This window comes from Nymphalis io, chromosome 16 (genome assembly GCF_905147045.1).
Source record: "Nymphalis io chromosome 16, ilAglIoxx1.1, whole genome shotgun sequence".
NCBI classification, from domain to species: domain Eukaryota; kingdom Metazoa; phylum Arthropoda; class Insecta; order Lepidoptera; family Nymphalidae; genus Nymphalis; species Nymphalis io.
The window spans coordinates 11760546-11784577 of NC_065903.1; the positions used below are offsets into that span (position 1 = coordinate 11760546).

The 24032-nt window shown below is 36.1% G+C and overlaps 1 non-coding gene across 1 annotated transcript; it reads left to right on the forward strand.

Moving 5' to 3' along the window:
- The first annotated feature begins 6965 nt into the window (after window positions 1–6965).
- On the forward strand, window positions 6966–7059 carry Trnai-uau (transfer RNA isoleucine (anticodon UAU)). Its single transcript has 2 exons — window positions 6966–7003; window positions 7024–7059. It is a non-coding gene; the product is annotated as a tRNA-Ile (tRNA).
- The last annotated feature ends 16973 nt before the right edge of the window (window positions 7060–24032 follow it).

Genomic DNA, 24032 nt, shown 5'->3' on the forward strand with positions numbered 1-24032 from the left:
TATGAAGAGCAAACTTCTTTATAAACACAAATTAAGGAAATGGGAAATCCATGAATATAATATATTATATGTGAACCATTTTAAATTTAATTACTGAAATGTCTGTAGTAGTGTTTCATACATTGTAAAGGTTTTTCTGTGAATGTGACATTGATGTTTTATATACAAATAAATGAGTAACGTTCTTATATAACATCACAATACAAATTATCCTAATAAGCTAGATTAGCAACAGAAATAAATAAACACAAAACCGTGAAACGAAACGCAATTAACAAAAATTCTTTTCCTCGGAATCGGAATCTGTAAAAACTCTTAACTAATTGCTGGATTCACTCGCTTTAATGAAATCACCATCTGCTCTTGTTCTGCGTTTTCTGTCTGTCCGTTAAACGATCCATGGAGATTATTAAGTGACTCGTTAGAAAAGGAATTTGTTTTAGCTTTTAAGTAGAATTTTTATATGCTTTTTATTTTTACACGATAGCTAATGTAAGCTTGACTTGCTTGTAACTAACAAAATTGGTGTTCTAAGTAAAAATATCCTATCTCCTATAACTATTGTATAACTACCTCTTAATTATCGTATAAATCACTTAGTAATTCAAATTTTAAGTTAGCCACGTCTATGATAGCTTCTAGTGTCATTTTAATGTCATTCACAGCGTCATGTCTTTCATAGCTTCTAGTAAGCCTCGTAAGTTGGGCTCTTTTGATTTGTACATCGGCAAAAGTGTATTTTTATATATCATAATAATATATATAAAATATAATTTATTTTATATAACCTAGCCAATGTTGGCATATAGGCATGCGTTGCTTATATACGTTGCATATGTATTGTATATATACGAGAAAAAAGGTTTTAATGTAACTGAAATGAAGCCAACCAACCACACATATAAATACGCGTTAAAACAATATTCTGAAAGAAATCACGTTCACAGCAATGACCTCTGTTTAATGGAACATTGGTTAAGTTTCTATCAGTAATAATAGTCAAACGGGTGACTACCCTCATCGGCTCCCTACGTGATATGAAATCTCAATGAATTTAATTTGCTATCGACTCAAATGGCTTAGCTTAATAGTCGAGTTGCGAGATTTATCCGTCTGGATTTCCAAATTCGCTCGGTAAATAACATAGAGAAACAATAGTGTAATTTAACTACTATTTAAAAATACGCTGATTATTTTACAGACATTGGAATATTTTTTTTAAATAATTTTCTAACTCGAACAATAACGTGATTGTTAAACTCTGTAACCTCAGAACACACAATGAATTCGTTGTCAAAATGAATTATACAATGAAAACTGACATTAAAACAAATGCTAGTTTACATATGTGCTCAAAATAATATTTCTAGTTAAACTTATTACAAGTATACCTTTCTAAGCGCGCTGTTGATGTGAGTGTGTCATCAGAAACAACACAAATAATCATTCACGTAAGGCGTAGATTTCCTATTTACTTGTAAAAACTTAAGTCTATTTAAATAAAAATATTTTAATTTGATTTGATTATTAAAACTTAAATGAAACGCATTTGAAATAAAATCTGACTATGAACAACAACCAGCATTGAATTAGTTTTGTGGACGAGGCGTAAGCACAGCCGTTTTTACTGTAAATTTCATCTAAAAATAGCATCAAATTTTATTTATAATCGCAAAACAAAAATAATTATTATATTTGCGTAACAGCCTGTAAACAGCCACTGCTGGGCTAAGACCTCCTTTTAAGGAGAATGTTTTGGAGCTTTTTCCACCACGCTGTTCCAATGCGGGATGGTAGAATACACATGTGGAAGAATTTCAGCGAAATTAGTGCACATGCAGGTTTTCTTACGATGTCTTCCTTCACCGTCAAGCACGAGATGTATGTAAACACAAATTAAGCACATGAAAATTCAGTGGTTCTTGTCGGGGTTTGAACCCACGATCATCGGTTAAGATTCAAGCGTCTCACTGAGACACCTCGGCAAGTTTTTTTATGTAGTCGGCTAAAGATTAGCGCTATAGTTTTAATCATTAATTTTACAAGACATCGGATCAGTCTTATGTAGCTATTACACAAACGATGCAGTTTTTTCATATAGTCGTCGAATAAATAATTTAATCAAGATAAAGCAAACTGTCCATCTTTAAAGTCTGGATTTTGTTTAAAGTCTGGAAGTGTCGACGGAGTATTTATGTTTCGTTTTTGGGTCATTGTTCAGAGGATTTGCTTACTAGTTGTTTACGATTTAAACTCGAACTCAATTTTGACATATATTATAATTTATTAGAAAGTAGATTGTTTTCGCCTTCTAATGCTAAGTAGTAAAGCTCAAGGTTTCCTTTTGATCTTTAGTCACTAGGCAATTTAACATTTGAGGTCATACGAAAGCGTTTAAAATATTTTATTTTTGGCTGAGAACTTCGGGTGGCGGTGCTTCTAGGCCGGTTTCTTGTTGGCCTAGATACAAACCCGGGCTGCACGTACCTAAGAGCGCTTTACTTGCTTATATACCTTAAGTTTAATGTAATGTAATGTAATAATCTCACCTTACAGAATAATTTTCTACGTGCGTGTCAAAATTAATATCGCAATGTATTCGCACTAACAAGGCTTCGATCATTTTAACTCAATTCATATGACTCGGTATATGTAACTATGTAAGTATATTAGATTAAGAATAATATAGCTGAATATATCTAATTTTCTTATTAACATTATTGTTTAGATTTTGAATGATTGTTCGCACCTTTTAAAATAATAACCTATTTTTTTTCTTTCTTTGGTATGATGGAAGAAATCTTTTAAAGGGGTTCAAGATGCCTTTTATACTTAGTTCTCTTTTGTAATTTTTTCCATCTATTTTACAATTACTTATTTAATACTTTATTAAACGTACCATAGGTTTATTAAAGTAATAAATAAGTAATTTCTTTAATATTAAAATATAAATGAGACAAAGAAAATTTATTCAAAGTTTTATTTTGACATTAATTGATTTTGTGTTTAATAGTAATGGTTCTAAATAAGACAGGATTGCAGACAGACGAATATCCGCGACGCGAAAAGCGGATACGGTTGACTGACGGGCCATTGTAATAGCGATTATGGAAACACTAAACCTTATTAAGCGTTTCAAGCTTAAAATTATCCCCGAGTCGGAGATCTGGAAAGTCATACAGTAAAAACATCCAAGGTTTTTTTTTTTTATAGAATAGGAAGGCGGACGAGCATATGGGCCACCTGATGGTAAGTGGTCACCAACGCTCTTAGACATTGGCATTGTAAGAAATGTCAACCATCGCTTACATATCCTATGCGCCACCAACCTTGTGAACTAAGATTTTATGTCCCTTGTGCCTGTAATTACACTGGCTCACTCACCCTTCAAACCGGAACACAACAATATCAAGTATTGCTGTTTTGCGGTAGAATATCTGATGAGTGGGTGGTACCTACCCAGACGAGCTTGCACAAAGCCCTACCACCCAGTAATTTATACCCTGTTACATTACTTTTTACTTTACTTAGCCAGGAAAAGTCATATTTTACTTATTATTATCACACAGCTTATACATACAACTAATATGCATATAAGATTTTGCGAAATTTCACTATCCCGACAAATATGTTTACAAACTTTTTGTAATTTTTCTCTTAATTATATAAAAGCTGATATAAAACAATTTTCGTGGCTTGAAGTAAATCGGGAAATTCATTGCTATCGAAAAGGATGAATCCTTTTGATTCGTCTTCGTTTCCAAACGGTGTACCGTGAGGCGGAAATAAGTACGGGGATTTAAGTTTATTCTACTTTCAAATTAATCTTGTTTACATTTATTTGATCTGTATCGTTACTTTTTTAAATTGCATCGGTGATGGTAAATGCTATTCGATGTACAGTTTTGAGTCTTTTGACTATAACTTACTGAAAATGTATATATATATATATATATATATATATATATATATATATATATATATATATATATATATTTTCAATAGGCATGTCGTGCCGGGACCGATATACGTCGAGGGGAAACCTCTCGAAGTTGTTAGTGAATATACCTACCTAGGACAGATAATACAAGTCGGTAGGAACAACTTCGAGAAGGAAGCCGATCGAAGAATTCGCTTGGGATGGGCAGCATTTGGCAACCTTCGTCAAGTCCTCAAGTCGTCTATACCGCAATGTTTGAAGACGAAAGTCTTCAACCAATGCGTCTTACCTGCCATGACATACGGTGCCGAAACGTGGACACTAACTGCGGGACTAGTCCACAAATTCAAAGTCGCTCAGCGTGCTATGGAGCGAGCTATGCTCGGAGTATCTTTGAAGGATAAGATCAGAAATGAGATTATCCGGAAAAGAACCGGAGTCACCGACATAGCTTGCAAAATTAGCAGGCTGAAGTGGCAGTGGGCTGGTCACGTATGTCGTAGGACCGATGGCCGTTGGAGCAGACGAGTCCTAGAGTGGAGACCGCGAATCGGCAAGCGCAGCGTAGGGCGCCCTCCAGCCAGGTGGACCGACGACCTTAAGAAGGTGGCGGGCACCAACTGGATGCGGAAGGCGGAGGACAGGGAGCTTTGGCGCACCTTGGGAGAGGCCTATGTTCAGCAGTGGACAACGATTGGCTGTTGATTGATTGATACTGAAGATAGCTTCTTCATATAGAATTTAATTTAAACAAATTAAATTGAAATGCACTTGGTACGATAAGTATGTTATAACGAAAATAAAATTAATGGATCTATAATATAATGTACGTGCCTAAAAATGAGGTAGATGCATTAAAAAAATGGAAAATGAAATGACAGAGACATTTCATACATTATGAAATATCTATTATACGCTCGCCGAGTTGTTCGAGTGATGATCGATCAAAACCTTTTGACATATTGCTCCACTTCCCGCCATTGAAAGGCGTGATTCGATTTTCCACTCGTTTCCTTCACAAAGTTGGTACCCAAATCAAGTGTAGACAGTGATCCTGCAGAATTCATTCAAACAGGGTTACCAGTTATAAAAAGTGCAATTAAGAGCAGGATAAATATAATTAATTAATTCTAATGATTATGCAATAATTTATACGAATGTTATTTCTAGAATTTTAAAAAACTGCTGTTTTCTTTGCTTTGAAATCTTTCCTTTTACGGTACTTAGAAGGATTTACTTACAGAATAGACACATAAGAAATAATTTATAATGTAATCAATTTAGAATAAAGATTCGACTGTAGAGAGTAGTTGTAGTAGTAGTTTGGTTTTTAGCCATGACTTTTTATTGTGTACAGATAATAATAATAAATTATATGATATATCAAAATTTGTAAATATTTGTAAAAATAATTTGAACTGCCGTGAAGTTAAAAGGCAAATGTTAAATTGATTGTAAAAGCATTCTAAAATAAGAAATGGAAGCCCTATTTTTATTATCCTTACTATTATCCGAACCAGTGGTTTGTGAATTCGAATTCTTATGTAAAACGTTTTTGAACGGATGGGCGCGCAGACAGCGCGTAATAGCGGCACGCGCGCCAATTTCGTGGAAATAGAATTAAACGTTTCAACCGCTATTTTTAATCAAATGTCGTATTGAACACTTTTGCTATTAATTTATAATTTCGTCTTCTACTTATGGTTATTTATACTTTCTATTAATATTGCAATTATTATTTAATTATATTAATAATTATTATTAAATTTGTACAGTGTTTGATTTCGTCAGCGTTATGACAATATTGCTTTGAAAAATAAAAAAGGCGTTTTGAGGATGCCTTACATCTATCCCATTTCTTTTTTTACTTTCATATTTCCTTTCGAAATTAACATAAAGATGGAAAAGTTATATAATGGAATTCTTTTCCTCTGGGATGTCTAACTCATACTTAGTGCTCACTTTTTACACTTGCCTTAAACAAAATTTGAGTTTACACTGTATAACTTGAAATTATTATAACTAGCGACCCTTTTTTCACTCAGGGGAAATATCCGAAAGATATCCCAGCTCCTGGGGATTGAATCGGGTTTATGGGGTATGTGAGCTTTATATCCACTGAAATCTATGTGATAGCCGTTTTTGAAAAGATGGGAGAATGTGACAGATTCTCTCTGCAATTTGCACATCTTACCGGTACTCACGTGACCGTTGTGGCACACGTTATCCGTATTCGTATTAAAACAATTTCATTGTTTAGCTGAAGTACATTCAATTCAACGAAGTTTATGTAAAAAGGATAAGTTTTTATATAACATGATAGTATTCTATATAACATATTATTTCTGTCGGCAGTTTTTACTAAAAATATCGTAACATTATTTTAAAGATAAATAAATTCAAATAGAAGTGAAAACTTAAATTCAAATTCGGCTCAATCAGTTGAGAGTATCAGTTTATAATTTATTTCTATAAACATATGAAGTTTTATAAAAGCTAGTAAAATTGCTGCTGCTTTTTGATTCTAACTAAGCTTGCGTGCAATGCAGATTTATATCGTTATTTTGTTTTCTGCATACCCAGAATGAATGAATGTTTCAGTGTAATTTCAGAAACAAGGAGACGTACTCTAGGGCCAGATTTTGGCAAACTAAGGTTAATTGGCTAACATATTTTAAACTGTAAATATTTATGAGCGAAAGTAAAAATTTATCTTGTCATTAGTATTTAATGTATAAATAGATAATAAAAACAAACATACCAAAAGTAGTTAATATAGTTTTGTATAATCTGTAGCAGTTACCATAGATACGTCATAAGGTCAGACCGCCTGAAGCGTGCGCGTTGAATGTTGTCTGGTCCCTGCCCGGGGGCTGATGGACAATAAACGTTAAAGTTAATGGATTTTCGTTTCTGCTTTATACGACATTAAATGATTTATAAACAGTTTATATGTGTTGCTTCTTTTTTTTAATTTAAGAATTTAATGTTGATTAAATTCCTCATATTTAACTTGTGAAACACAGCTCCAGTGGCGCAATTGGTTAGCGCACGGTACTTATAAGTCAGTGTTCGTGTGAGATATGCCGGGGTTGTGAGTTCGAGCCTCACCTGGAGCATAATTTTTGTTATATTATTGGTTAAAAATTAAATTGAATTTTATATGAGAGATTAATTATTTATTTCTCATTTAAATTATATAAGTTTAGAAATAAATATATATTATATAATAAAATAGTGTTAACGAATTGTCTTCCTTTATTGTTTTTTTATGTTCTAATTTTTGTTTGTTATTATAAATAAGCAAACTGCAAAGTCTAATAGCCATATTTCATATCAGTGATGCAAGTAGCTTCACGTTAAACTGATAAGGTCTGAAAATATCAGTATAAATATCATTGTAATGTGTGCGTGTATCTTAATAATAAATGATATTAATGAAAAATATTTTTTTTGTTGATTTTATTTAACTATGAGGTTTAGCAATGACCATCAATTTCAACTTTTACCGCCGAATCGAAACCGAATTATATTTAGTGTCTGATTTCAGATATATATTATACACTTTTCTTATGAGAAAATAGTTTTAACATACAACAAGAAATGATGAAATAAGCTTGTATTATCAAAATACATTAGAGCGTTAGACTTACATTTACATCATTATTACTCTTTCGGATAAGAAATTGCAATTATTTTAACTAGACAAACATCGCCCGAGGATTACGGGGGCGCCTGGTCAGCCCAATCGATTGCTACTATTGTTTAGATGTGAAATAAAATCGAGGTGACTGCGAGTCGAGATTTGGCTTGGTAATACTTTGTTTCAGAGGTAGCTGACTCGTTGGTTATCGTAAAGCTATCTTATAATAGTTGTAGATACGAGGCATGAATCTCGGTGTTATGAGAGCAAAAGAGTTAAGAATGCGTCGTTTGCGAACATACTTTTGTACTGTAGTATTCAACGCAATTGTCTAGTTTTTGAGAATTGCCATCATTGTTGCCGAATTTTGGGGACGAATTTTAGTAATTATTAAATCGGCTTTGGTATGCGCAAATCTTAATTATACAAATTTATTCATTTTCATTTTAAAAGCAGTTGATGATATCAGGATCAAACCATTCTCGATAGGTGCCTAGTTTTTAAATGGATAAACTTAATAAACTTTGACTTCGATTTTTATATATTATAAGATGCAATAAATATTTAATTTTCAGATAATTATTCGCTAAATAATGAATGAAGCCAGTACGGTTTTTATAAATGATAAAATGATATAAGCGTTTCTAGTAAAATTAATTGCAGCAAATCATTAACATTTGCGTGGTAGGTGGTATTAGTAGCTACTTTTGCTATGTCTTAGACATATGAATGATAAAAAGCTAAAACATAATTTTTGTTACAAATACAGATATTATACATAGCAAATACGATGACGAGCCGGTTGGCGTGGTTGGTGGATGCTTGCCTTTCACGCCGAAGGTTGTGAGATCGATTCCGGTTTGTCCTGAGTCTTGGTGTAATTATCTATATAAGTATGTATTTACGTCTGGTTTCCATAGTACAAGCTCTGTATAAGCTTAATTTGGGATCAGATGGCCGTGTGTGAAAAATGTCCCAGGATATTATTATTATTAAATATGTACAAACACATACGTAAATATTAGCGAAAGACAGCGTATCCATGTATTAATTGATTATAAGTGATTGCCAAGTTTAGTTTTTTATTTTAAAATAGACGAGGCATGAAATGTTATTTTTCAAAAGAAATCAACTATGTGTAAATATATAAATGTCAAAAAATTGTGTTTTTGATGCGAGTATAGAGCGAGTTATATAAACAATGGTAGTAGTTTCGTAGAGGGCGTGCGTAGCGTCAGCGTAGCGTTACGTGAACGAAATTACTATTGGACACGAGTTACACGTGCCTTTGAAATTGTCGTGATCATACAAATTATTAATTAATGTCAGCTCACATTCAACATGAAATATCCACTTCAAAGCGTTTATTGTAAGCCTAAGCCATTATATTTATAGGAGGTGGAGGATTAAGGGGGTTCTTCATATGTCAAATTTCATATTTTATTATACATAAGAGTACTTAAATTAAATTTAAAAGCGTATATTTTTAAGTTAACGTTTAATTGTCAAAACATTTGCTGACAATAGAAACAGTAATATCTAAGGTTAGCGATTTTATAGATTTTGAGATGCTAATAAACAACAAGTAAGTAAAATTTCCCTGAATCTCTCTCTCTTTCTCTTCTGAGCTCGAAAGCCGAGATGGCCCAGTGGCTTGAACACTTGAGCTTTCCAATCCCCAGGGGAAAGAAGGCCTTTATCTTAAATATATATATTGATAGGCAGTTTGTTTTTGGTTAAATTGAAAATTTTGTATGATAAACCTTCATTTTTGAAGAAAGAGCTTTTAAACGTACAATATTTATTATAAGCAGATATACCACAGATGCATAAAACACTGCGTTCTTTGGTTTTCACACGCACACTGCTAGTCTGCTATCACTCTTATTATATTTTAAAAACTCGTGTCTCATATGACCTTTTTGAACGCTACCTTCGTACATCATGAGCCATTAGAAGAGGTATCGTATTTACGCTTTAAACTTTTCAATGAATAAGTACATGTGGCAAAAAATTCTCAATTGAAGTTTTGAATTCTGAATTATGACGAGAGTGAAGCTGTGGCTTAAGAGCTAGTATGTATTTATAAGTTCTTCGCTTACATATACAATGGTAACAGTTTGTATAAAGTACTCTATTCTTGTACATATTATTTGGTTGAACGAGTTCGTATTAAGGGGATGGAATTTTCTTTATCAGATGTAGCGAGTGTCCTTTACTGCAGCGTTAAAACCACGCGGCAAATGTTATTAACAAACTTGTTTATTGTTGTTGGTAATGTTAATGAAGAAATGTAATATAGGAAATAATATAATACGCACATTGCTTGAGGTTTCAGCTTCCGTTGTTTATATAAATACGCGTACAGACGTTGATTGCGTAAAATTGAACTTTTTAAATAATGATATATAATAATAAATAATAATAATGTCCTCCAGACCGATTTCGGCTACGGCGGCCAATCTCAAGAGAGATTAGCCAACTACGCAGGAGATATTATAGTGCATAAGTGTGTGCGCAAACACAGGTGCACTCTCTATTCCTTAACTCTCATAATCTGATGAGACGGCAATCCGACACGACCGGAAAGAGATCAGGCGCAGGACCAACGGCTTTACGTGCTTTTCAAGGCACGGGAGTGTTCGCACTTCCAACTTTCAGACTCCGGGCTGCTACTGAGAATTTTCTGACAGAAAAACCCAATAACTTTTTTATTGGCCCGACCTGGGAATTGAACCCAGGACCTCCGGGTCTGCGGCCTTATATCAAGCCACTAGACCAACGAGGCAGTCATATATAATACATAAGTGTCGAATCAAGTGATTTGTTCGCCTATGATGTGCTAATTTAGCCGTGGAGTACCGGCTTAGAATAGTACTCCCCCAATCTCATCCCGTGGGTGTCGTAAGAGGCGACTGAGGGACGGGGAAAAGGGGGGATGGGCAGCAGCGTCCCCCCTCCCATAAACATCTTACCCCCTACTGCGCTCGCCAACACGCCTGCCCAGCGCGGCGAGTATGGGCAAACCACCTCCCTAAATGGCAGATGCGCCCAAAAAAAGGCCCCCAGTTACCGGCAAGCCCGCTAGGCCCGACCAAGGTAGCGGTCGCGGTATCGGCAGGGCAGGGGGTGCTAAGAATCACCGGTTCACGGCAGGCTACCGTATAAAACGACTGAAAATGGCAACGTATAATGGACGCTCGATGAGGCTGGACCATCACCTCGCCGAATTAGAAGTAGAGTTAAGTCATATAAACTGGCATATACTGGGGTTATCTGAAGTCCGAAGACAGGGGGAGGACACGATAACTCTAGAGTCCGGTAACTTACTCTACTTCCGCGAAGGTGATAACCTCTCCCAGGGTGGTGTCGGTTTTCTAGTCAAAAAGGATCTCATTAGCAGCATTGTGGAAATCAGTAGTGTGTCGAACCGGGTAGCGTACCTTGTCCTAAAACTTTCCGACAGGTACTCCCTGAAGGTTGTACAGGTATATGCGCCAACTTCGGCATACTCTGATGATGTGGTCGAAGCGATGTACGAGGACATCGCAAAGGCCCTCAACGACACCTCGAGGGCCCACTACAATGTTGTTATGGGAGACTTTAATGCTAAAGTGGGAGTACAAGATAGCGGTGAATCGAAAGTCGGACCTTACGGCTTGGGCTGCAGAAATCACAGGGGGCAAATGCTGGTAAACTTCCTCGAAGCGCAGGGGCTTTTTTTGATGAATTCTTTCTTTCAAAAGAAGCCTCAGAGGAGGTGGACCTGGCGAAGCCCCGATAACGTGACAAGGAACGAGATAGACTTTATCATCTCGAATAAAAGGCACATATTTAGAGATGTTTCAGTGATCAACAGGTTTAATACCGGAAGTGATCACCGCTTGGTTCGAGGCACTCTAAATATCAACTTAAAAGCCGAAAGATCGAGAATGATGAGGTCTACTCTCCGACCTACCATGCTTCAAGCTGCTCAAGGCTCCGAAAAGTTCCAAATGGAACTTCAAAATCAATTCACCGCGTTGGAAACCATAAGCAGCATTGATGAGAGAACCGACACGCTGGTCAAAATACTGCAAAACACATCCCGCAAGTGTTTTCCGCCACAGAGAAGAGACAACGCACCAAAACTCTCTGCTGAGACACTCGAGCTCATGAGAAAACGACGAGAACTACCATCGTTTTTGTCAGATAAGGCCTTAAACCGAACAATAAAAACGCTGACGCGACGCGATCTCCGACGCTCCAATACCCGTGCCATCAAGGCTGCGATTGAGCAAAATCGGGGATCGAAAGTGTTCGCTCGCAAGTTTGGGAGGCCGCGTCTGACAAAACTTAAAACTGAAAATGGTGGGGTCGTTACCTCTAGGCCTGAGATTATCGGAGAAGTAGAGAGGTTTTATGGGCAGTTGTTCTCTTCAAGATCGGATAAACCCATGGGAATCAGTATTGATGACCAGCGCGCCCCTCTTATGCGCCATTACTCAGAGGAGCTCCCGGTCGTTGACCAAGGAGAGATTAGGGCGGCTCTAGAACAGCTTAAAAACAACAAATCTCCGGGAGATGACGGAATCACAACAGAGTTGCTTAAGGCAGGCGGGACTCCGGTCCTGAAAGAGCTAGCAAGCCTCTTTAATTCCGTCATCCAACATGGCAAGACCCCGGAAACGTGGAGCGGGAGTGAGGTGGTACTGTTTTTCAAGAAAGGTGATAAAACCCTCTTGAAAAACTACAGACCAATCTCCCTCCTGAGTCACGTGTATAAGCTGTTCTCAAGAGTCGTCACGAACCGTCTCGCCAGACGACTTGACGAGTTCCAGCCCCCAGAGCAAGCCGGCTTTCGATCAGGCTACAGCACCGTGGACCACATCCATACTGTTCGGCAGATTGTGCAGAAGACCGAAGAGTACAATCAGCCGCTGTGTATGGCATTTGTGGACTACGAGAAAGCCTTCGACTCCATCGAAACCTGGGCAGTGCTCGACTCATTGCAGAGATGTCATATCGATTGGAGATATATCGAGGTACTGAGATGTCTGTACAACGCCGCTACAATGACTGTCCACATCCAGGACTGTAAGACGAAGGCGATCCAATTGCGCAGAGGGGTGAGACAGGGGGATGTAATATCCCCGAAACTGTTCACCAACGCGTTGGAAGACGTTTTCAAAACGCTGGATTGGACTAGGTATGGAGTCAATGTAAACGGCGAGTACATCTCACACCTTCGATTTGCCGACGATATCGTCATCATAGCAGAGTCGCTGGAACAACTCACCGAAATGCTGCGTAGCCTAGGCGAGTCTTCCCGGTGTGTCGGTCTCGGCATGAACTTGGACAAGACCAAGGTCATGTTCAATAGGCATGTCGTGCCGGGACCGATATACGTCGAGGGCAAACCTCTCGAAGTTGTTAGTGAATATACCTACCTAGGACAGATTATACAAATCGGTAGGAACAACTTCGAGAAGGAAGCCGATCGAAGAATTCGCTTGGGATGGGCAGCATTTGGCAACCTTCGTCAAGTCCTCAAGTCGTCTATACCGCAATGTTTGAAGACGAAAGTCTTCAACCAATGCGTCTTACCTGCCATGACATACGGTGCCGAAACGTGGACACTAACTGCGGGACTAGTCCACAAATTCAAAGTCGCTCAGCGTGCTATGGAGCGAGCTATGCTCGGAGTATCTTTGAAGGATAAGATCAGAAATGAGATTATCCGGAAAAGAACCGGAGTCACCGACATAGCTTGCAAAATTAGCAGGCTGAAGTGGCAGTGGGCTGGTCATGTATGTCGTAGGACCGATGGCCGTTGGAGCAGACGAGTCCTAGAGTGGAGACCGCGAATCGGCAAGCGCAGCGTAGGGCGCCCTCCAGCCAGGTGGACCGACGACCTTAAGAAGGTGGCGGGCACCAACTGGATGCGGAAGGCGGAGGACAGGGAGCTTTGGCGCACCTTGGGAGAGGCCTATGTTCAGCAGTGGACAACGATTGGCTGTTGATTTTGATGATTGTGCTAATTAAATGCTTATAAATTGTTTGTATTTATAAGATGACAGACTGTCATTTGTGTATTCACCAACCTGGATTGGAGTAACGTGGTGGACAAAGTTCGAAACTTTCTTCTCAAGATTGAGAGGCCTTAGTCTAGCAGAGAGACTTACAGACTAATAATTTCTTTTTTATAAAATGAACTTTACATTTGAATATAAATTAATATTAGGTTTAATGTCACATATTCAGTTTTATGTCAGCTTGCACGCGATACTGCAATCATACTAAATGGATTAATTCAAATTGTTCTTAATAATAGTTCATATCTGTTCACAATGTTTATTTAAAGTGGGTATTTTGGTGGTTTCGTGGCGGCAAACATACGTTGTTATATTCTATGTTAATTGCACTAAAAAGGCTTGTAGTTACTTGAATAACAGTACATTAAAGTACAGTAACAGTCTGTTAATGTCCCACTGCTGGGCTAAGGCATCCTCTCCCTTTTGAGATGAATTATAAACACAAATTGGGCACATGTATATTCCGTGGTGCTTGCCCGGATTTGAACACACGATCATCAGTTAAGATTCACGCGTTCTAAACACTAGGCCATCTCGGCTTTTTTCATAATTGAATAAGTATATTTGATTTTTATTATACACATTAATTAAAAATTTACTTAAATGTTTTGTTATATAACAAATCTATTGACAAAAGACACTATTATACTAAGAATATTATAAGGTGGCGGGCACCAACTGGATGCGGAAGGCGGAGGACAGGGAGCTTTGGCGCACCTTGGGGGAGGCCTATGTTCAGCAGTGGACAACGATTGGCTGTTGATTGATTGATTGATTATAACTAAGTGTATAATTATAACCATGTATAATTAGTGAAACAAAATTACAATTATGAAACAGTCAAAAATCATAAAAAAGTACATGAGAGGCTCTTAAAAAATTAAAAAAAAAAAAACAGATGTCAAAATCTTATACTTAAATGAGTTGAAATTATCAGAACTTGCGATTTTCAAATCTAAAAAAAATAATCTAAAAACTGTGTCGTAAAATGTCATAGAGTTTAAAATGCATATATAACGTCTAAAAATATATATTTTGGTAATTGTTTCAACAATATAGAAACATGTCTCCATAGGGCTTTTGCATATAACTGTAATATATTTTTAAGATTATTCAGCAGTAAGAAATTGAATATTTTCCGGTATTCATGCACCGATTCCCAAATTAATATGTAGTGTACATTTGTGATTGTGTTAAATATAAGAATTTAAATTAATTTTAAAAAGAATCAAACGGGTCATCCGTTGCCAATTTGTTATATATAAAATAGTCCTTTGTCTATACATAAAGTAGGTTCGAACGGCATTGTAAAAAATTGTGCCAACCGAAATATATACAAAATTAATGAACTGCATCTTACGAGTGACTTTACTGTGGGGTTAACCATATATATATGACATTTTCACTTAAACGTTTGATTATGCAAATTAGTAAATTTAAATCTTATGTTAAAACATTAAGATAAGGTGTATTGTTGAATAAAATAATATATGGATAATATTAAACATGAGATTAATGTTATTTATTGATTTCAATGCACGTTAAATATAAACATTTAATTGTATTCATAATACCTTTGGCATTTAATCGGTGGAAACGAGTAAATACTGAATTGCTCACTGTTTATTTTCGGTAGAATCAACATTCCAAAACAGAAGTAGTTTTTAATTTAAATGTAATCCTGTAAAATGACGAAGCATACGTATTTGTAAGAGCCTATTTGAATAAGTAGATATATTTAAATGTTGCTATAAATAAAACATAAATTTCACTTTAAATATTCATAATCAAATACGATAACACATTTTCTCATATTGTAGAGATCTTATAAAATATGTCATGACGGAGGAATTTTAATTTTAAAAAGCGTAAGCGCAAAATGTAACAATTTTAATAATCCAAGTATTTCATATTAAAATGTATTAGAGACATGGCATTTATCGGAAACATCTCAACTATTCTCCATAGCTCTCCTTTACAAACGTGCACTTCGCTCAGAGGGCGCTCGAGTGATGTATAACACGACCAACATAAATGAGCCTAGCGTCCGTTCTTTCGATCACAGTATGTGCATAGTCAAATTATGAGAATAGTTTAGAAAGCTGAAGTTTTTTTTAAATAGGAGTTTATAGTTTGATAAGGATGTTTGAATACCAAGCGGGTTTTGAATTATTATGTGGGATTCTTACCCTTTTAAATCCCTGTGATGGCTGTTTTCAGCGTGGATCGGAGATACTATAGGATCTAACGCATCCCAGTTCATGGTTGGAATTTCTGTCTTTAAAATATTTTGACTTCTGCCTGGCAACACACGGTACGTTATTGGATTCATTTTAGCTATTTACTCGTTAATGATTTTTTTTGACAAATAATATTTATACTAATAATGACAAGAAGATTTTGAAAAGAACTACTATTTTATTAATAATACTTGCAACACTAATACAAAGATTACACATTAACTCTTTCCAACTTATAACAAAATATATATATTTGTCTTCCTCGCTTTTTACTATTTGGGATGTCGATTGACCAATCAACGACGACTATGTTTTCGCGCCATCTTGAAGAAACTTCTTAAACGTGCTGCGGTAGCGAAATAAAATATATGTGAAAACTCGGTCACCATCGTATTTTAGAAATTAAAAGATTGTGAAGGACTAGTGATTCAATACTGGGGTAAGCTTAGCATATAACTACTTATTATAATTACTCTAATTACGAACACAACTCGTACGCTAGTGACCGGCATTTGCAAAATTAAATTTTATTGTTACCAACGTTTATATCAAGGGTGATTTTCCCCTAAACTACTAACCCAATATAAGTAAATAAAACTTATACTGTACGATGCAGCGCGATGTATATAATATTATTGTTTAAGCAACTACCGCTTTACCGTTTCACCGTTTTGAAATGTATACTATTGAATGTTATTTACGAGTGAAATTATTAATAATTCTTGTATGTTATATAGGAATAAGTCGAAAATATTTTTTTTAACAATATAAAGGAAGTCGGAGGCTACATGTAGTCGCATGTAAATGTTCTAAAAAGGGTTAGACGAGTGATGAGAGGTCACCCCAAGCTGGACGTATGACAAAAGACACGGGTAACAATGGCCGCCGTATAGAAGATAGGTGCTCTTTGAAAATTTATCCCGCTTGTTTACTGGGCGCGTGATGTGGAGTAATCATGGTAGATGTTTCAATTTTATAATGAGGGTAATTATGATAGGAGGTTTTTTCGTAGATTAAGCAATAACTAACTGGTGGTAGGGCTTTGCTCGTCTGGGTAGGTACCACCCACTCATCAGATATTCTACCGCAAAACAGCAATACTTGATATTGTTGTGTTCCGGTTTGAAGGGTGAGTGAGCCAGTGTAATTACAGGCACAAGGGACATACAATCTTAGTTCCTAAGGTTGGTGGCGCATTGACTATAAGCGATGGTTGACATTTCTTACAATGCCAATGTCTAAGGGCGTTTGGTGACCACTTACCATCAGGTGGCCCATATGCTCGTCCACCTTCCTATTCTATATATAAAAAAAAAAAAAAATTAGCTCTCTTTTTCCACAACAGCATTATATATTATCTAGGCCCGAACCACCTAAGGTGGAACGTGGAAAGGAGCTTAAATTTAAAAAAATGTTTTTGTTTTTAGCGAGAACTATTACATAGTTTATTATTAGTAAATGCATTTAACTATATTTGTTTTTCTTTACATGCTAAACATACTTTGGAAGAATCGATTGCATGAAGTTTAACATTGTAGAATTCCCTTGATTTAAATGGTAATTTCTCAGAATTATTAGCGCATGTAGGATTAAATTATATAACGAACATTGCCTCCTAATCACAATCTCCAGGCACAGTTTTATATAGGCATTTATTAGAATTATATAAATCAAATTGCTAGGACTTTTAAGTCTATATATTATTTGGTATGCATTTGTACAGTTGATTGTGTATTTCTTAATTGTATTTTTTTTTTTGAGAATAAGAGTAAATACCGAGTTTCCATCTTTCTTCAGTAGAATCTACACTCCTAAACTATGATAGTTATTTATCCTTATTTAATGTAATCCTGAAACATGATAAAATTTAATTGAAAAGAGTCTATTTGAGTATAGCGTTACTGACAATTAACTATTATAAAACTTGACTTTAAAATTCCTACACACTGAATTTTCGGCGTTAAACTTTTAAAATAATGTTTCGCAAAAGGGATATGTTCATACAATAAACAAAAGGTGTGTCAATTCAAGCTTTAGCTGCACGATATGTAAAAACATGTCGTTTAAAAATTGTCGCGTGGTTCTTACATAATCGTACCTACATTTAGATGTTATTTTAATATAACTGCTATCCTTAGATTAATATATATAATCACATATATTTCCAAGATTATAAATATATATAATTTATTTCTCATGAATATTATTATATACATAATTAACTTTAATTTTGAACAAGTACGATAACGATCTTTCTTTTAAGTCTTGGGGTTTTTAAAAAAAAGTCCAATGCAAAGGCCTTAAGGATAATAAAAAAATACTTAAAACAACTGCATTAGAATTGGTACATTTTTGATTTCAATCTGGTCTGTTGTCTATTCTGTAAGAACAAATTCGAAACTCGCCGCTGAAAACGGTCGTCAAATATCAAAAAGTGATAAGCGACATTGACCATAATATCTTTAATATTTCAAGATACACGCATCTAAATAGTATATCACCATAATTCTGTTGTCAACATTTCACGGGAAGTAATGAAGTGAGTTCTTTCAGAATAGCACTGGTGGTCATCAGCAACAGATATAAAGGTCGTTATTAACATTTCCAATGTACATTACGATAATGCAATGAAAAGGATATTAGCGCTGATCAATCAAGCGGCACGTGCTATTGAGTGTGATGTGTGTAAATGAAATCAAATTAAAATACATTATCATTCTAACGAATATAAATGTAAGGTAGTTTGTACGTATTAATCATATAATTAAGTGTCTTTTTTTAAGAGCGTATTATATTATTGTATATACTTAATTTAATATTCTTTTGCGTTTGTTTCAGGCAAAATTGGTAATTATGATGTAGAAATGATAGTTTTTAATGATTATTTGCTCAATTACTAGCGACGGTGTTTACTTGTGTGCTTTTATTGTCTCGTTGGTCTAGCTAATCTCAGCACAGGTCGCACAACTGCTCGAGTCCTGTCTGCGCGCGCGCCGTTAATATACCCGTACCCGAAAAAGAAGGCGAGCTACTTTGGACCAGAAAGTTGTAACATACGAGGCGTTCCGTGAAGCCAAGTTGGCGCTTTGAGTCGCCAACGCTCGTTTCTGGAACGAGCTCCTGGAGAGACTCGACAGAGATCCGTTCGGGCGTTCATACCATATGGTGCTGGGCAAATTGCGCCCGTGGATGCCCCCACTGACGGAGACTAGGTCCAGATTTACTGAGGAGGGTGATGGAAGTCATTTTCCTGGTGATCCGGTCAAGTCCTGGGTCCCCCTACCAATGCCGGCCTGGTCCGACGAGCTCGGGGTGACTAAAAAGGAGCTGAGCAAACAGTAGCCACCAATCGTTGGTGGAGAATTTTGAAAGAATCGAAGAGCTTACCGAGCTTGGGGTAAACATCATCGTCGATAAGATCTGCGAGTTGGGCCTTCGGATAGCGGATAGATCCATAAACTGCCAAGGAGCAGGGAACCACCCAACTCGCACATCCGTGTTGGTGAGTCAAACGTCCAAGTGGCCAGATACATGGAATACCTGGGCCACACTCTGGACGGTCGCTGGGGCTTCGAAGAGCACTTCGAGCGCCTAGCACCCGGATCGAGAAGGTGCCATGCACAGACTGCTGCCTAATCTCAGGGGACCGAGGGGGAAGTTCGCCGTCTCTATGCCGGTGTCGTGCGATCGATGGCCCTCTACGGGGCATCCGTTTGGTCTCACAGATTATCGGTCGTCCGCCGCTGCAGGACTTAGATCCAAAGTTCGCAGCGGAGGTCGGCCATTCGCATAGTGCGAGGATATCGCACGATATCCTACGAGACGGCAACCATCCTAGCGCGCTTTCCGTCCTTGGATATTCTGGCGGATATGGATGCTAGGGTCTATCACCAGACCCGTATCCTCCGTCAGAATAGTGGATGAGCGCCCCCTCCGTGTGCGATCGAGGCGTTGAAACGGCGGGATATTGCAGGGCTCTTGCGACGTAGTGCGACCGTCTCTGCGAAGAACGGTACGCCCGCTAACGCGTCGTTGGAGCGATTATGCCAAGAAATCCTTCGAATCCTTCGTCGATTCGATCCTTCGAATGGATGAGATGAAAGCGACGAGTCACCTTCCGACTTACGCAGGTAATGACAGGTCACGGTTGTTTTGGAGAATACCTGTGTAAGATCGGATTCGAATCGTCGGCGATGTGCCACCACTGCGGTGCAGACCGGGACACCGCTCAGCATACGCTGGAGACGTGCCCCGCGTGGAATGCGGAGAGGGAGATCCTGGTCCGCGAAGTAGGACAAGACTTCAGATCCCGTGTTCAAGCCTCATATCAAGCCGATAAAAAGTTATCGGGTTTTTTTTTCAAAAATGCTCAGTCTGCTACTTAGAATTTCATATCAATATAAGTGAACAAGGTTTTATTTAAATGCGCAGTTAGTATGTGTGGAGTGTTGAGTAAACTATTGCAATTATTCGAGAAACCGGTTGATTTGAATTTTAATCAAGCTTTTTGTGCAATTATAATATTTTTATTCATGTAACAGCGTTTTATAATTGATAACAAAAAAAATAATAAAATGAATTCACACAATGGACAATGTCTACCGGGTTCAAAAAGTACAAAATTAATTAACACATTACTTTGAATTCTTTCAATCAATCATTTTTCAACTCACTAGAAGACTTTTCATTCCATACAAATCGCTGTTAATCTCAGTAACAGCCTGTTAATGTCCCACTGCTGGGCTCCTCTCCCTTTTGAGGCGAAAGTTTTGGAGCTTATTCCACCACGCTGCTCCAATGCGGATTGGTAGAATACACATGTGGCAAAATTTCAATGAATTTAGACACATACATCCTCACGAAGTTTACCTTCACCGTCAAGCACGAGATGAATTATAAACACAAATTAAGCATATGAAAATTAAGTGGTGCTTGCCCAGGTTTGAACCCACGATTATCGGTTCAGATTCTCGCGTTCTAACCACTAGGCCATCTTGGCTTCTTTAATATTTTGTTAATCTCAACTCTGTCAAATAAGTAAAAGAACTAGCACTAGGCACAGACAGATAAGATTGATATTTGATTTGACCTGGTTTGATTGATTGTTTGACTTGTTATTTGATAATAAAATTATCATGTACATAATTGAGTTTATACAAGCAGCTTTATAAAAAATAATGTTATTACTCCACTGTTGAGAGGGGGGCTGGTTCTTTTTTCGCCCAAAGGAACATAAATACTGCTAGTATTCTTGGCAGAATTACACACCCAGTCATGACTTAAAATATATTTAAATCCTTAATGATAATAATTCTTATTTAAATTTTAATTCAAAGCAAGCAAAGTCAACGATAGAGATATATGTTAAAAAATGGAAGTGTATTTTTCTTCCAATTGAAACTAGTTCATTAGTTGGCGTTTTTATTTGTAAAGAACATTAGTGTTGCTCAATGATGCGTTGGGTGCTGTTGAGATATCGCTGCTTTTATTGCAGGTCGTTAATAACTTCTGTGCAAAATTTCATCCTATTCGTCCTACTAGACCTTAGGCTGAACGTTGTACGTCTGTCAGATATTTTGTAATCATATTAAGTATATATTATATTACGATTAGGACTAGTGGCTAGATATATGGCCGCTGACCCGGAGGTCCTGCGTTCAATTCCCAGGTCGGGCCAATAAAAAGATATTGGGTTTTTCTGTTAGAAAATTTTCAATAGCAGCCCGGAGTGTGGAAGTTGGAAGTGTGTATACTCCCATTCCTCGGAAAGCACGTAAAGTCGTTGGTAATGCGTCTGAAATGTCTTCGGTCGTGTCGGATTGCCGTCCCATCGGATTATGAGAGCTAAGGAATAGAGAGTGCACCTGTGTTTGCACACACATTTGTGCACTATAATATCTCCTGCGCAGTTGTCTACTCTCCCTTGAGATTGGCCGCCGTGGCCGAAATCGGTCTAGAGGACATTATTATTTATTATTATTTTTATAGTATATTAATGTATTATAATCGAGCCCACGTTAAAATATCATATATTATATAAAATAACATTCTTTATTCAAATCTTTATACAATCATTATTTTACAATATTTGTTTCTAGTTACTTAATTGAAAATAAAATATTACAAGAGTTATCGCAAATTAAAGACTTACAAGTCACTATTGACGGACGTCTAATATAGTTGTTAAAGCTTGCTCAAAATCTTGGTTTCATCAAGCGGAACACTTAAGACTTTTTAGGGAAAACTAAATTACTCTTGTACAATTCATTAGTGCGTAGCTGTCTTGAGTATGCCTGTGTTGTATAGAATCCATTTTATAGCGTATTGAGGAGTATTCAATGAGCCTTCACGAAACATCTTGCTTTTCATGAAAAGGATTTTTCGCACAGACAGTTATACAAAGAACGTTTGGCAAAATTTAATATGATTTCTCTTCGAAGTAGGCAGCGAATTGTTAGAACTTAAATTCCTACACAGTATGATTAACTATAAGTTAACCAACTCAGAATTAATTGAAAGAATACTGATATCAGTTCCGTCTAGGGCACACAGAAGTACTCACACCCACAAAATATTTCATACTCCTAGCGTAGTTTCATATTGGTAAACAAGCTCCCTCAGTACGGTTGTGTAATAAATATAACAATATCGTTAAATCAATTCCGGACATTGACATTTTTTGTGACTCTCCCTCAATCTTTAGAAATAAGTTACTTAATTATTATAAAATGCATGATTAGTTTTAATTAATACTTTTAATAATTTTTAATTATGATTTCGCCGATTAATTTTTTATTATAATAATGACATTATTTATTATTTAATTTTGACATTTTTTTTAAATTACTGATGATTTTTTGTTACTTTTAATTTGAATTTGATTAGATGAATCTTGAAGTGCTATGTACACTTGTAATTGACATGCATATTAGATATACTATTACTAAAAAAAAAAAAATTAAATTATAAATCTAATTTGAAGTCTCAACCGTTTCGGTGTGTAGATTATTTGTTGACCAATAGAATCCATTTAAAAAAATAGGTATATTAATTAAATACAATAAAATTATACATCGTAATTACTTTAACTAAATCAACGAATATTAAAGCGATTTTTGTCATCTGTATAATCTTTTATTTAGTAATATGACTAAATTATTATTGTTGTTTTTCTTAATCAATTGTGTTTAATTATCTTTTTTTCCTTCTACTTCCACCTCTTTAGTTTTACATGTTTAAGAAAATAGAATAACAATAATAACAATTTAATTGATTTTACACGTTTAATGATAACATATAATTGTATAACAGTCATTTTTACTAAACGAATTGAAATTTGGAAAATAATAAATTAGACTTAAATTGACTTTTCCTAATCTAATTTACCTTACCTGCTCCTTATATATCGCTCTGCCCTACAGGGTAGTAAGCGACATAATAATTTCATTATAAGCAAATATTATATAACAGAATAAATGATTAAATATTGATTTATATAGTTTTTTGACAGATCGCCACGCTATGGAGTTATAGTGTATTAAAAATTAAACAAGAGAAAAATTAAACAAGAGAAAAAACTAACAGCAATACGCAAAATACAATATATTTGGTTTTTAATTCGTTATAAATGTAAATTATAATTGTATATTATATAGTACAAAAGCATTCAAACTTTTCAAGACATTCAAAAGCTCAGCAGACTGAATTAATAGAAAGAATTTGTAATTACGATTGAAATACACGGAACTCGTGGGGCTACTTCCATTCACTGAATTCTCCGAGTCTGTGCCGTGTTTTAATAAACGCACCTTTCATATTTATTTGATAAAGTCTTGTGGTGATTGCGAAGAGTTATGGCGGCATTTTGGGGAGACCGTTGAGGTTATATGGAACGTTATTCGGAACAAAAACGATCGTTAAAATTTCACTTAGAATATTTGTAAATATGTTTATAGATTTATAAACTTCGATACCGTCTGAATCGATTGTCAATTGCTATATATTTAAGTAGTGATTAAAAAGAAAGACGATAATATAATATGATGATTCCGAGTTCAAAGGCGGCCTAGCCTTACTACCACATCTCGTGCTCGGCGGTTACTATTATACTGGATTAAACCAATGCTGGGACAATT